Raw genomic sequence first — 13,962 nt, 5'->3', positions numbered from 1 at the left:
CTGACTGGCACAGGGGAAAGGTCTCTGGCTGGAGATCCTCCCTTGTGATGTTTTCCCTGTCAGCTTACATCTCCAGAGTTGGGTGAGAACTCCTTTTAATGCCTTTCCATTTGTGTTTGTCCCTTTGCTATTACACCTCCTGTATTGCTGTTCCACAGTGCTGATCTTTCTGATTGTTACAGCGTATTTCTTTCCATTCAGAAATGGATCAAACTTTCCCAGTGGAAATTCCAATGGTAAGCTAGTAAGCAAGCTGAAAACCAGGTTGGTAATGCTGCCTTGGAACTCTCTTGTACTGAAGTAGTTCCTGTCTCTGGAGACATCTTATTGTGAATGGATGTACCTGGTTGCTGTGCTTCCTGGAGTATGTGCTGTCTCCTTCTCTGGGTTGGAAAGCTACAGACCATCCAGGAGAAGGAGAGCATAAGGAATCTATGCACCCAGATTGTTGCTGTAGCAAAAATAGACAGATTTTTCAGGTGGAATAGTGTGAGGCGGGTGGGGAGATGAATCCAATTTCCTGTTCAAAAGCAATTTTGAGGAAATATTTCCCGCAGTTCTAGAACCAGTCTTTATGTTCTAGCCAGCAGCCTACAGAGCTTTGAATGTTCTGTCCTTTTACTCTGTTTGTTTCCTAGGAAGCAAAGGCTCTTGCTGAGTTCAGTACTCAGTACAAGTTCAGAACTCAGCCTGGTACGCTTCAGAGTGAGATCAATACCTGCTGAGCAAGTTGCCAAAGTAAACACCAGTGTGTTTTGGGAGAACTGGCAGGAGTGGGAGATGGGGTAGGCTGGATAAGGCTGCAGTGTGCCATTATAGGAAGTGTCTGTTCTGTGATGGCCAGCTGTGATTTGCATCTCCACACCCCTGTTTACAAGTGGAATTTGAGGAAATTTGTGGAAAGGCTGGGCTGGTGGGGTGGAAGAGGAGGGAGGGGGAGTTATATGTGGAATTTAGAAGAAGGCAAGAGCAGCTGGGAACAATCGATGGTTACATCTGGGTTTGCAAAGATTTTCTTGCAAATTGGGTTGGGATCTCTCCAGAATTTTCATAGCCTGAGTAATGCTGCAGTCAAGAGGATGTTTTGAGCTGATTGCAGAGAAGGGTTTCTGCACATGGCGGACTAGATTAGCCAGATGCTGGGAGATCTTAGAAGCATGATGAGCTGCTCCTGACCAGTAGATGGCAAGCGTGTCCCTAAGTCAAATCTAACCCATTGCTCTCTCGGGCGTTGGACACTGCTGTGTCCTTTGGACGTTAGGATCTTTAAGATACTGTAGCATTTTTCCAGTGAGGAGCACTGTCAGGTAGCACCAGTTTTTCCAGCTTGTGTATTCGTAGTTTTCCCAGGCGTTAGGAGACCATCGTGATAGCTTTGGCAGACCTCTGCAGGGTGCTTTTGGGAGACTCTTGGTCAATGAAATGCACACAGTGCTTGTGGCTCCCCCTTGAACTATAGTAGCTGCTTTCGGGATCCATGTAAACTTCTCTACAAGTGGTAGAGATCCAACAAACTAGAACTGTATCATCATTTAAGATGTACATGCTATTTGTGTTTAAAACTTGTTGGGCTTTGGTTCCTCTGTGGATTCAGAGTCAGAGCACGGTGTCAGTGCACAAATGAGTTCTCACGCCCTTCCAGAAGAAGCAGTGTTGCAGGAATGAATGAAGGCAACTATGAAAGTACAAAAGCTTGACTTAAAATGTAGCTATAGTAACTATGACAGATAACAAGGGTATCTCCTCTCTGTAAAAGCTTATCAGGCATCTGTTTTCAAACTATGTACAATACAGCTTTGTTGCATGCTCGTCTTCCCTTTGTTTGAGATGCAGGAACAGTTTTTACCTGGCCTGTAGTCTGTCTTTGGAGCAAGTGCTCTTTGTTCTACTATTAGAAATGCATGCGTGCTCGTACCATTATAGTTGTCTGGTTTTGTGCTGGTGTTCTTCTCTCCACACTACAAATATAAAAATGGATATTTTTTAGATACATTATTTTCCTGAGCTCAGTCATATAGGCATTCTGAATGTGAAGGTGACTTCTTCAAGACATACAGAAGCAATTGAGAATTTTTGACAGGTTTCCAAATTTTCTTTAAAAATCTACAACAAACGTAGTTCCAGATAAGTGCAAATACATGTACATGTCACTTTTACTGCTTCCATATTTGCCTTGGACATTTTATACTATGTCAGAATGCTTTCAGTGGTGCAGGATTCTTTCATTGCTTTTCTCTGAATCCAGTGGTAATCATATCCTGGCCATAGTGGTGAAAAAAATGGAGACAAAGCAAGGTTTGTGTGTAGATCTAGTGTTTTGTATTAGATCAACTAGCATGGGGAGGCTGGAATTTTTATCTGATTTTTCCAGCTGTACTTGTTGATCTAAAGGGGGCTATTGCATCTGCCTGCATTTAAATTACTAGGCAGAAATATTTTGTTTAGAGATCCCCATTTTTCCATATTTGCTCAGTTCATATTTGTTTGTCTTCTCAGATTCAACACTTCTGAAGGGAAAGGCCAATCTCTGTCAATTCTTTTTGAGGGAACTTAAGGCATTTGCTATTCAGCTGTTCCATTTGAAAGAGTTACTCATTATCCCTGCTGTATATTCAATACTTGTTATTCTTTTAAAGTTATCACAGTGGAAGTGGAGATCTTATTCTGATATTCATAGACAGAATACCTGTTAGTATCAAGAATTCACACATATTAAAATTGACTTGGCCGATCACTGTTGTGCAGCTTGGCTTTGCATGGGCATTCTGTTCATTATAAAAAGAACAGAGAAAGGATGTTTTCTGATTTGTTTTTTTTTTTTTTTTTTTTTTGCAGTCATACTAAGTTACAGGCCAAAACAAAAGTTAACTACATTAACATGGGAGTTGCACCCAAAATGAATTTGGCCCTGTCATTATTAAATACTTGCTGTGATTTATCTTTACTTTCTCAGAAAGGGATTATACTAGAACAGCAACCACAGAAATCGTCAGTTGAGTCTCCACCAAAGTTCTTATTCCACGTGAAATAAAATGCTTTGTTCTTTACTCTCACACTAAATTTTCATGAATATTATATAACTCTGAAGCTTTTGGGTAGAGTTGAGTTACAACATCAGATGGGCTGAAATATTAATGGAGAACATAAAAACATGATTCCAAATAAGATCATAATAGTTCTTGGTTTGTTGTCTCTGTTTTCAATTACGAATTTTAGGCTGCCCTGTTGCCTTTTAATCAGGTATACATCCAAGTAAACTAAGACCCATTCATGGCATATTTTATGAACTCAAAAATACTTTCTTTCACCTTCAGGATCCTCCCAAGGTCTGTGCTAGAGTTTTTTTCAATAGTTAGAGGACAAATTGCAGAAAAATTGTATACATTCCTATTCTGAATGTTGTTTTCCTTCCAGTACTACTTTTCAGAATATCAACAAGTCAGTGATACAAGGAACAGTCTCCAGAAAGTCTGCTATCAGTAACTGATAAGTTAGCTGGGGTTGGATTAAAAGGTGCACTGATCTAATGGTATGGCAGTAACTTTATGTATCCATAAAGATATAGTATGTTCATAGCTTTTTTAAATGCTAGTGATTTCTGCAAAGAGCTACTTCCATCTTTCTCACAGCACTGGTAAGTTTCTGGTAACTTGAATGTCCTTTCCCAGCTGTATTGCATTCCTGATTGGGATGGATGGGAAATTCAGAAATGTGCATAATCAGCTTGTGATTAGAACACAGTGAACTATCATACTGCTCTCAGGTAGGTGTAAAATTTACATTTGCAAGGCATATGGGCATAAAAACAATCAACATTTTTATCCCTAAGGTCTGCAAGTAAGATGTGCAAGGAGAAAATTATTTTATTTGAAATTCTTCCTGCTTAGAATGGAAAGCTACACTGAGACTGCTTGCATGCATTAATGATTTTCAGCATTATTTTTTGTCCAATATTCCAAGTCTTGCATTCAATGGAATGTCTGCAAGATTTCATAAATATAACATTTGTAGAACCAGTGAAGAATAGCTGTATCAAGTATGTTGTCACTGGGAAGGTTAATGGAATGTTTTTACTGAAAGGCCTTGAAGAACTAGAGTATATGTGAACTCTTACAGACTGAAGCTTGTTACAGACATGAAAGGCAAGCGTCTGTGATGAATGGCTAGGTGGAATTGAGCCTGACATGCGACAGGAGAATGGAATGGGTGACCTCCTGATGTTCTTCCCAACATTATTTCTCATGTATAATTCTGCAGATGGAAGAAGTCTCCTTTGGTCTTGCATTTACAAAGGAATGGAGAGATACAGAACAATCTGGCTAATGAATTTGGCAAAGCCATGCACAAAAGTTTAAATTTAGAAGTTTGATTTGAATTTCATAATTTTTAATGTAAAATGGAAGCGGAAGGAAGCGTTAGGCACTAAATATGTGATGTGATTCCTACAGACTTCCTAAAGGGCATCTCTAAATTCTTTGTAATCTTGATATTCAGGAAGATCTGCATCATCTGTTGCAGAGCTTTTATCAGCTTTTAGTTTAAGATCTCTGTATCTGTGTGGATCCAATAAAAAGTTAAATCTGATTTCAGTAATTCAGCTGGCTTGATCTGTCACCGTTAACTTCTTTAGAAGAATTCTGAAGCGGAGAGCAAATTGCCCATGGCTTGCATGAAAAGAATACTGATAAGTAAATAGGTAACTTGCTTTATGTATGAGATAATTAGATAAGTAACAGTAAATTAAGAGAATTGCAAAGTAAATTGGCAATTGCTGATTATTAATGGTAGTCTTATGGGCACTTTCCTCACATTTTTTCCATCAGATGGATATCTGATTTGTCTGGTTATTTCAAAATCAGTTTAAAGTTTTCAGCTGCAGTTCTGTGACAGCTGAATATTATCTTCTGGGGATTTCAGGAGATGGAAGTTCTTCAGGGCTCTATTTGAGGCAGTAGAAAGAATTTTCTGAGTTATAAAAGGCTGCTGAAACAGTTACCAGCATTTGCTATATGTGTGAGGTACATTTCTAAAACATGGTGCAATTTTTCACAAAAGACCACATGGCTGGTGCTGATGTGTAAGAACTGCAAAAAAACCTACTTCCATAACCTGGAGGAATCATTGGATAGCATTCTGGTGTTAAGATGATGTAGAATGTGTTAGAACAGATGTTCTAGAACAAGAACCTTTGAATTAGACCTTTGTTGCCAGCATCCTGGAGCTCCACTGGAGAAGTAGATGTTCTCTAATTATGTGGTGCAGGTCAAACAAGCAGGCATTGGTGGAGCCTGAAGTTTTTTATGCAAGGTCTAACCTCCAGAGTTCTGCTCAGTGAGACAACTGGGAAACCATGAAGCAATATGTTCTGAAATTGGAAAGGGCTGCAGCAGGCAGTAAAAGTTTGTAGTCAAACAAAGCTCTAAGCCTCTACTTTGTTTTTGGTGGGCCAGGCTCCTTCCATAGGAGCTGAAAGTAGCCACGGTGCCACCATGTCCAGAGCCAGGAGTCAGAGAGCTAGTAAAGTGGCTCAGCAGGGCTGGGCTGGAGCAGAGGCAGCTTCCAATGGTTCTGGCTTTCGTGAGGAGTGTCAAGTTTTTATGAGCATCGTTACGTTTTTATAGTTTAATGGGTTTCACTATTAAAGCATAACAAAGCATGTTAAAAACTTGCCATGCCTCATTTCCGCAGTCGGTAGCAACTCATTGCTGTGTGCATTGTGGGTCCCTAGGAAACACTAAATAACAAAGGCCAGCTTAATGCTGTGCTTATCATATCTTCCTTATCCACTTCAGTTATTTTATGCCCATTCTATTTTAAAAACTGTTTCGATTTTTGGATGTGTTTTATTCATTTTCAAAGATCTCAGCTCAGTGGCTGGTCTAGAATTCACACTTATTGGTTGACTTCATTAGGAAATAAGATGGTAGTTTGCAGACTCCAGGTGAGAAGGGAGATAATTAAGATTGTGTTTTGAAAGGCCATCATAGAAATAAAGGAGCACTAGATTGAAAAATAGGGTGAGGAATTCTGGTAAAGAAAAGGAAAAAATCACTCAAGAACGAAATTGACTGTAGTTGCAATGTATTTTAAACAATGCTACTCTCATATTCACTTACAGGAGCTCTGAGATAGATCCAGGTTGCAGTCCCAGGGCAGATTAGTGCAGCAGCATTTAGAATTCTCTCTACTGATCTACAGACCTCACTCTTCTACTAATTGCTATGTAATTGATACTGATCATTACTCATCCCAAGTATTTCATTGTTGCAGGTTTTTAGGTGTTTTTTAGATGCAGATGTACATGTGTCTAATGAAATTTTCAGTAGGAAGCTGATACCTATATTAAAAAATTTAGAAGATGTTACTAGGCACTAATCGGCATTGTTTAATGCTTAAAAATATTATATTGGGTTCCTTGTGAGCTTTAGGATCAAAGCTCTTTAGAAATGTATTTTATTCACTTAATTTGTTCATATATTTTTACAAGCTCTTGGAAACCAATGTAGGTCTTTCTCAATATGATCCAGACATGAGGGTAAATCCAATGATGATAATGCATTCAGAAAGGATGTATTTACCACAAGGTATTCCAGTGCTTGCAGTTGTGCTTTATCCACAAGATGGTTTCGTACTACATTCATCTTCCTGCTGTCTACACTTGATACCAATTGCATTTGTGACTCAGAGTACAAGTTCATCGTGGGGTTACTTGCTATTGCCAAATTAACTTCACTCATTCTTTCCTCTTTGTTCCCAAGGAAGAAGGGTTCTAGGAAGCTATTCCGAAGGGAGCTGATACATTTAGGGATTCTGTTTCATGGCCCACGTGTTACAGGACCTTTTATAGCAGAAGGTAGCTATGATGAATGTCACTGATAACATATTACAGATGGATGTAAAATAACCCCTGCTTTATTTCCGTGGAAAATGATTTAACAGTAGAATGATGAACAGAGAAGAAAATCCTTCTAATGACAGGATGTGTTTTTGAGGTTCTGAAATGATAGCTAGCCTTCTTGGGGAAGATAAATTAGCACAGGTGGCAATGACCCCAGCTGACAGATTTCTTTTTTAAAAAGCTTCTAGCTTGGGAAGGAAGGTGAGGGATCCATTGTGAAGCAGTTCCTAGAAAATGATTTCCTTCTGAGGAAGCATCTCTGCTTAATGGGAAGGAGATAGAAAATAAGATTAATGCGGCTGCTCTGGAGTGAAATTTCATTTCTTCATCTCTTGAAGGAGTCATAGTTGATGTAATTCCACCAGTATGTCAAGTGACAAAGCTGAATAAGTGTCTACTAAAAAAGGAAAATCTTATGTGAATGTTTTGTTCACTTGTCTCATTCAGTGTTCATGAACATTCTTCTCTTCCCTTTTCCTGATACTGAGTATTTTTAGGTGCTGTAAATGAGAATTGTGTTTTTATCAGGAAATGTAGACAGTAATTCTAACTTGGCTATGTGTCTTAATACAGTGAGTTTTTACTTGACAGTTATTGAGGTTTGAACAGGACAAATGTGATTTTAGTCTTTCTAATGTTGCAAGGAGTTGATTTGCCAGAGCAAACATGATATCAGTAATGATAAGCAGAGGTAGAAAGGAGCAAGACAATGCCATGGAACTGAAAGACAAGATGATGCAATAAGAGATTAGTGCAGTGCAAGTAGGGGAACTGCTCAAACTGAGCAATCAGGTGAATAAAATTGTATGCTCCCTTAAGGGCAAGGGAAAGTTGAACTGTCTAGACCTAGTGGGTTAGTGACAATTCTACTTCTGGCAACTAGCAGCCATGAAAGTTAAAGTTGAAGAATACGTGCTAACAATGCTGGTATCATCAGTGTATCAAGTGCTGTGGTCTTTTGATGAGGGTGATTTGCATTTATTACATCCATCATCTGCCCGCAGTCTGTCACCTGCCAAACAGCTGGCACATGGGTACCTCCCTCTCCTTGTGCCTCCTATTAACACTAAGTATTATGCAGCTACTGAGGATATTTCATTCACTTGTGAAACAATCCAGCAAACTGGTCTCATTGACCATTTCCAACTCTCAGACAGGAAGTTCTGTTCAAGCTACCTGAATAAATGCAAAGTGATTCACCATCTTTCCTTCATTAAAAGTAGTTTAAGTAAAGAACGTTTTATTGTGTGCATACATTTTCATATTTTTATCATATAGTTCACATAGTAATGTTTATTTAAAAAAAAAGCTTTTTTTTTGTATTCACATAAAAATGAAATGGAAAAAGCTGCCTTTGCAAGGAATTTTTATTGGTGAAGCATATCGTTTACTTTGGCTCTATAAATCAAAATGCAGTTATGCTGCAAAATATGGGTAGCCCACTTAGAAATATTCCATCAGGAGGCATAGAGGAACATGTATACCTGCTGTCTCAAATACACAGAGGAACAGGAACAGAAAATGCTGTTTATCTTTTATTGCAGTGTGGTACTTTCCATTGGGTATGCTTTGTTCCTGCAATTTAAGATGTAATTGATAGCTTTAGTACTTTCCCTTGGGACAAAGTAAAATTTTATTCAGTGTGTCATTTTGACTTTTCATTATTCTTTCAAAAACATTCTATCAAAAATATTGTGGACTTTGCTATAAGAAGTTTTATAATTCATTTTTAATTATTTTTATCCTCAGTATATGTATGTGTATAGTAAGTGCTACATACATCCTTCAGTTATGTACCTGCACTTTGCAAGATGCATTTGTCTATTGTTTGGATAAAGCCTACAGATGACATCAGTCAGCTTTAAATCCTAAGGCTTTTTAGCAAGTTACTTAATTTGGTACTTAATCACTCAAAGTTTTTATAGAACTACTCAGAACAATGCAGAGCTGGGCACTAATGTCAGGATTTTATAAATTAATACAGCTTTAAAATACTATGAAATAACTCCGATGTTTGCATTCATGGTCTTAAATTTTGTGCTTATTTTATAAATTCATTTTGAAAACCATTTAGAATGAAAAGAGGAAGCTTCAGAAATCATTTATAGATTGTTGCTTATAAAAAGGCTGTGCCAGAATTGAAGATGAGTCTAAAACCCCGTTAACTATACGGATAGCTTGGGAGAGATAAATGTGTGTATCTGGTTGTAAGTTGCTGAAGGGAGTATTGGCTTGCGATCTGAAAGCTAACTAAGTCAGAATGCCTGAAGAGTGGTATATTTCAAACAATATAATAATGGAACAGCGTAGTTACCTTACAATTCAAACAAAGTCCTTTGGGCAAGGATTGTATGTACAGTGCGTCCTCCAAGCTAATATTTCAATGCAAATAATGACTAAAAAAAAACCACTGGCATTAGAAAGGCCAGCAAATGGTCAAAGCAGGTTGAGTGCTCATCTCTTGACATTGGGGTTTGCTGTGAAACAGCAGGTGATGTGCTGGGAAGATTTGAATGAAAGAAGCTTATGTGCTTCAGTGTATTCTGTGGGTTGAAAATTCTGTCTGTCTAACCTAGACTGATGAGAAAATTAACAAATTAAGTTCCTAGCTTTGAATATTTAGGGTTCTCATTGTTCAGTCTCATTTCTGATTCCTGAAACTTGTTTTTAAGCAAGTGTAATGTAATCAATGCAGGATGAACTGCAGTAACAGATCTTCAGTAGAAAGTAAAATATATTATTAAAAGCAATGAAAAAAATTGTGACATTGTGAACAATTCTATTTCTAGTATACTTTCACATATAAAGAAAAATGGCTGTGTTGTTGTAGGGAAAACGTGTACAGTGTAATTGTAGTACGTGAGCGGGAAAAATTTCTATAAAATCTTCCAGAGCAAACAGAAGTAATTTCCTTTCTGAAAATCCCCTAGTAGAATAGCCTGAATGTTTCTATAAATGTCACTAGTGCAGTACAGCCAGTTACACTTCCTCCCTTGAACCGCATACTTAGCACTGCAAGTATTTTGCATTGTAACTGTAGAGGGTAGCAATAATTTTTTTGAGCTGTGGTGCATTGCATGTGTGCATTCTTTCAGTGAGACTGGAAGACTTTTGCAGAAGGTGCACTGTTATCAGGTAACTACATGCATGTACTTAGAGCATGAAAACTCTAGCTCTGGCATACTCAAAGCCAAATTTGTAGAGTTCCCAATTAATCGAGTAGTATCAAGCATCAATCTAGACTGCTGTATTCTTTAAAAAAGCATTACAGCCCTTACCCAATATTATTAAGACTCTCTGTGAGTGTATATATATATATATATATTTTTTTTTTTTTCAAGCAGTTCTGGCTTGGGCTATATTCTTACAGTCTCTCACAGAACTTGCAGGTCATTGCCTACTTGCATATCTGACATGTTGTAGGACTTGTGATCTGAATTTGGCATTTGGTTTTTGTTTATCTAATTAGATTCATGGACTACTTTGCTGTTAATCTATCATGATTTCCTGTCTTTTCATTGTTGGAGGTGAGGATGTGATCTCCCTGAAGTGTTTTCTTCACCTTTCTGGCTGTGGTTAGAGAAGTTTTCCCTTTGTTCTTGTCTCAGAATGGAACACAGTGAGCATCCTTAGGGATTGCTTGCTGACTGGTGTCACCATTTCATCACCATACACATTAAAAATCTTTCCAGGAAGAGTAGTGTTTATGGTGTGGGAAATGACACTTAATTTTGTAAAACAAAACAAAAGCTTCAGAGGGTTCCTTTGTTTTGCAATTATGTAAACTTTCATTGCTGCTTGAATCCAATAGTTGAGGTGTTGCTTTTCACATACTCTGAGCCATTTACTTCAAAGCTTCTCAAACAAAGTTGTCTGTCCTTCAAGTGTTACAGGATCTCGAACTGCCTGCAGTAAGAATCTACTTCTATTATGTTCTTGACAATGGCTTATTCTTTTGGCTGTCAAATACCGCACTGAAAGTGTCATTTATGAGATGCCTCTCAGTCAGAGGGGACATGAATTGGAAATTGTTTAGGTGTTCTGGGAAAATAAGGGAATAGTTAGCATGGGCATGTAACTGAAGGATGCTTGGATTAAGAGCTCTGGTGTGGAGACTGCAGCTAGTTGGGCAGAAAGGGAATGGATAGCTAGGATAAACTGGAAATGGTTAGAAAGTGAGTTTGAGTTTAGAGGAAAGGAAGGGGGGGAAAAAAAACAAACAAAAAAAACCTTCCACAAACCCAGGTGAGAGAGCTGAGTCTAGCATATACAGACTGCGAAGGAAAATCTCTAGCAATGGGACACTGGATCGTGGGTCCACAGTCTTCCTTTTGTAATCGTTAGCCTAATTCTTTTCATGGCTACCGCTATCTCTGCAACAAATGGGGCAGGAGTCTCCTTTGTCATGCAACCTTCTCAAAGCAAATCTGCCTGAAGCAGTGAATTAACTATAAGTCTATAGATAAACAGTGTTCTGGATGTGATTTTAGATCCCCAGATGTATGTACCCAGAGGCAGAATTCAGAATGAGCATACAAACTGAATTAAAGCACTTTCAAATATCTGCTGTTTAGCTTTGCTTCAGAAGTATTGTTAATATTTCTGTATATACTAGAAGGATGTGGTACATAAAGATGCATGCATCTGTGGAAGATGTATATTCAGGCAGACTATAGAAATGGTAGCAGAGATGGAATTATATGCACACAGATATACAGAACATAGGGCCATGCATGCGCATATGCAAATACAGATTCACACAAGTGAATGGTTTTACACTGAATACACATGTATGTTCTCCCAAAATTGCGTACAGTGGCAGAAAGGCCTGGAGTTGTGCAAACATCATTAGAAGACACATGCAGGCTGTGACACTCTCAGGCTGAAAAAAATGCCGAAAAATACTGTCTAGGAGAACAAAACAGGAGAGTCAACCCATCAAATGACTGGAACTAAAATAATGCTGGAGAGCATATCCTGGCCAAAAGCACTGCCAGCAACTCAGTCAGTCACACAGCAAGAGCAGTCATCCACACATACATATTCAAGAAAAATATCTACCACCTGCCAACTGGCTACTAGCAACCATGACCTGTGTGTGTGTGGCCAGCATGTTGGTGCCAGTGCTAGAAGAGGAGTGGGAAGAAAGGAAACAGCAATAGGAAATCAGAAACAACAGAGGTGAAATAGAACCAGTGCTCTGCGTCAAAACATTTGCTTAATACAAACAAAAGTCTGGAATGCATACAATTTCTTTTACAGAGTGAAAGATCCAGGTCATGTGTGAAACTTCAGGAGGTCCTGTATGTGTGCAGCACATTTCTCTGCTTAGCCCATGTCAGATGTCTTAAATGCTGAACAATGCAACAGGTGCCTAATTGGCTTCCACTCTTTCAATTCAAGTAAAAAGAAGAAATCTGGTCAAGTGGTGAGAATAGGATGTTCAGTCAGGTTGGTGTTCTAGGCAGTCTCTGAACTGCTCTGTGATCTTGGCTGACTTAATCATGTTCTTTGTGTCTAAATCTACCATGTGTAAAATAAAGATAATGCTTCTCAAGCTCTTAAGGAAAGAAGATCAAAAGGAGGAATACAAAACTCCTCAAGATTTAAGGAAGATTCCAAGCAGAGGAAAGCTGACTTGCAAATAAAACTCTTGAAGCTTGTAAAAGTGTGTTGTGGGGTAGACCTAAGTGATACCTCTATTTCATGGTAGTCAAATTTCATATTCACAGTGATTCTGCATCAGTAGTTCCTGTATTTTATTAATAGCATTCAGTAGTATACAATGCATTGTTACAGTATCATACTACTGTACGGAGTCCTCATACCTAAACTAAATACTGAATAACTGAAAAAAGTGAATTTCACCTCTGTAATTTCAGCATTCTCATTCTTTACTCTGAATGCCTAATAGCAATTTCTTTTATCCACTGTTCTTAGCTGTTCCCTTCTGAAGATTTTTACTTGAGACTTAATCGTGATGTGTCGTGATCAACAGTGTTAACTGTTTACATATCCCGCTGTATGGAATGTATTATAAATTAGGACATAATCTATTCTTGTTTAAGGTAGTATGAGTTTTTACTAGATTTAATGCAGTTACATTCTCCTGTACTCTAAAATTCATAAGAAACCATTTTGGGAATCCTTTTAGCCAAGCTAAGCTACATGTCTTGGCTTCTCATTGATCATGAGTTATAGTGTTAAGTTTGTGTTTCAGATCAGGCATAGAAAGCATCTGAAACAAGATCATTATCCATCTAGGTATGTGTGTGGTTTTGGTCAGAAAATCGGTATGAGATCTAAGAATACAAACAAATTTCTGTTAAGTACATTGAATTTTGTTTCCAATGTATTCAGGGTTTTTAAGAAAAAAAAGGTATTTCATTGGAAAGTTTCAGGTCAGCAATTTACCAGTTCTTAAATTCTTAATTGAATTTCACCTTATATTCTAACTGTAGAATTGCTCAGAATTTCACAATGAGTTGTTTTCTTGTCAGTGCCATTTCAAACTAAACTCGTGAATTTTATGCATTTAAGAAAAGAGAGGATGAGACAGTTCAATGGGGATGGTTGGAATAACCGGATTTTGTATGGGAATGCACTGGGTCTTGATTCTTTTGGTCTTCAAATAGCTCATAATAGAACATTAGAGCTCACTTGGAAACTGTATAAGAATGATGCTTCTGTGGAGATGCTTTACTGGGTGACTGAAGGCCGTTGTGCATCTGCTTTGCCCATATTTTGAGTCTGCCAGATACTAGAAGTCCAACTCAGAAGCCATGTGCTGAAAAGCAAGATATATTAGCTCAGGCTGAGTGCCATGTTCATATGGTTACGTGGCTTTCTGGGGAGCTGGCTGACATCTGGCTTGTGTGAAGTGTGGCAGAGTAAAATCCCAACTGTCTGCACCTATTCATCTGGACATACCCAACATGTGGCTGGAGAAACAAGTTGTAATTCACTGCCTCGTAAACTTTACTGTTTTTCAGTTTCACTTCTGACTTGTGTATTACCAGGTTACGTTCTGTGTTTACACAGTATCTTCACTGCTTGTGTTCATC

At 38.2% G+C, this 13,962-nt stretch overlaps 1 protein-coding gene across 1 annotated transcript in view; it reads left to right on the top strand.

Annotated features, from left to right (window-relative positions):
* MAPK8 (mitogen-activated protein kinase 8) overlaps positions 1-13,962 on the top strand; it is a 245,106-nt gene continuing 231,144 nt past the window's right edge. The window contains exon 1 of the mRNA XM_042818624.1: positions 1-82. The gene's annotated coding sequence lies outside the window, so the exon portion shown is untranslated. The remainder of the gene's footprint in view (positions 83-13,962) is intronic.

Source organism: Centrocercus urophasianus, unplaced genomic scaffold, assembly GCF_019232065.1.
Source record: "Centrocercus urophasianus isolate 14NV4802_14NV808 unplaced genomic scaffold, USGS_Curo_1.0 seq_17, whole genome shotgun sequence".
NCBI classification, from domain to species: Eukaryota; Metazoa; Chordata; class Aves; order Galliformes; family Phasianidae; genus Centrocercus; species Centrocercus urophasianus.
This window is presented reverse-complemented; position numbering and strand designations above follow the sequence as displayed.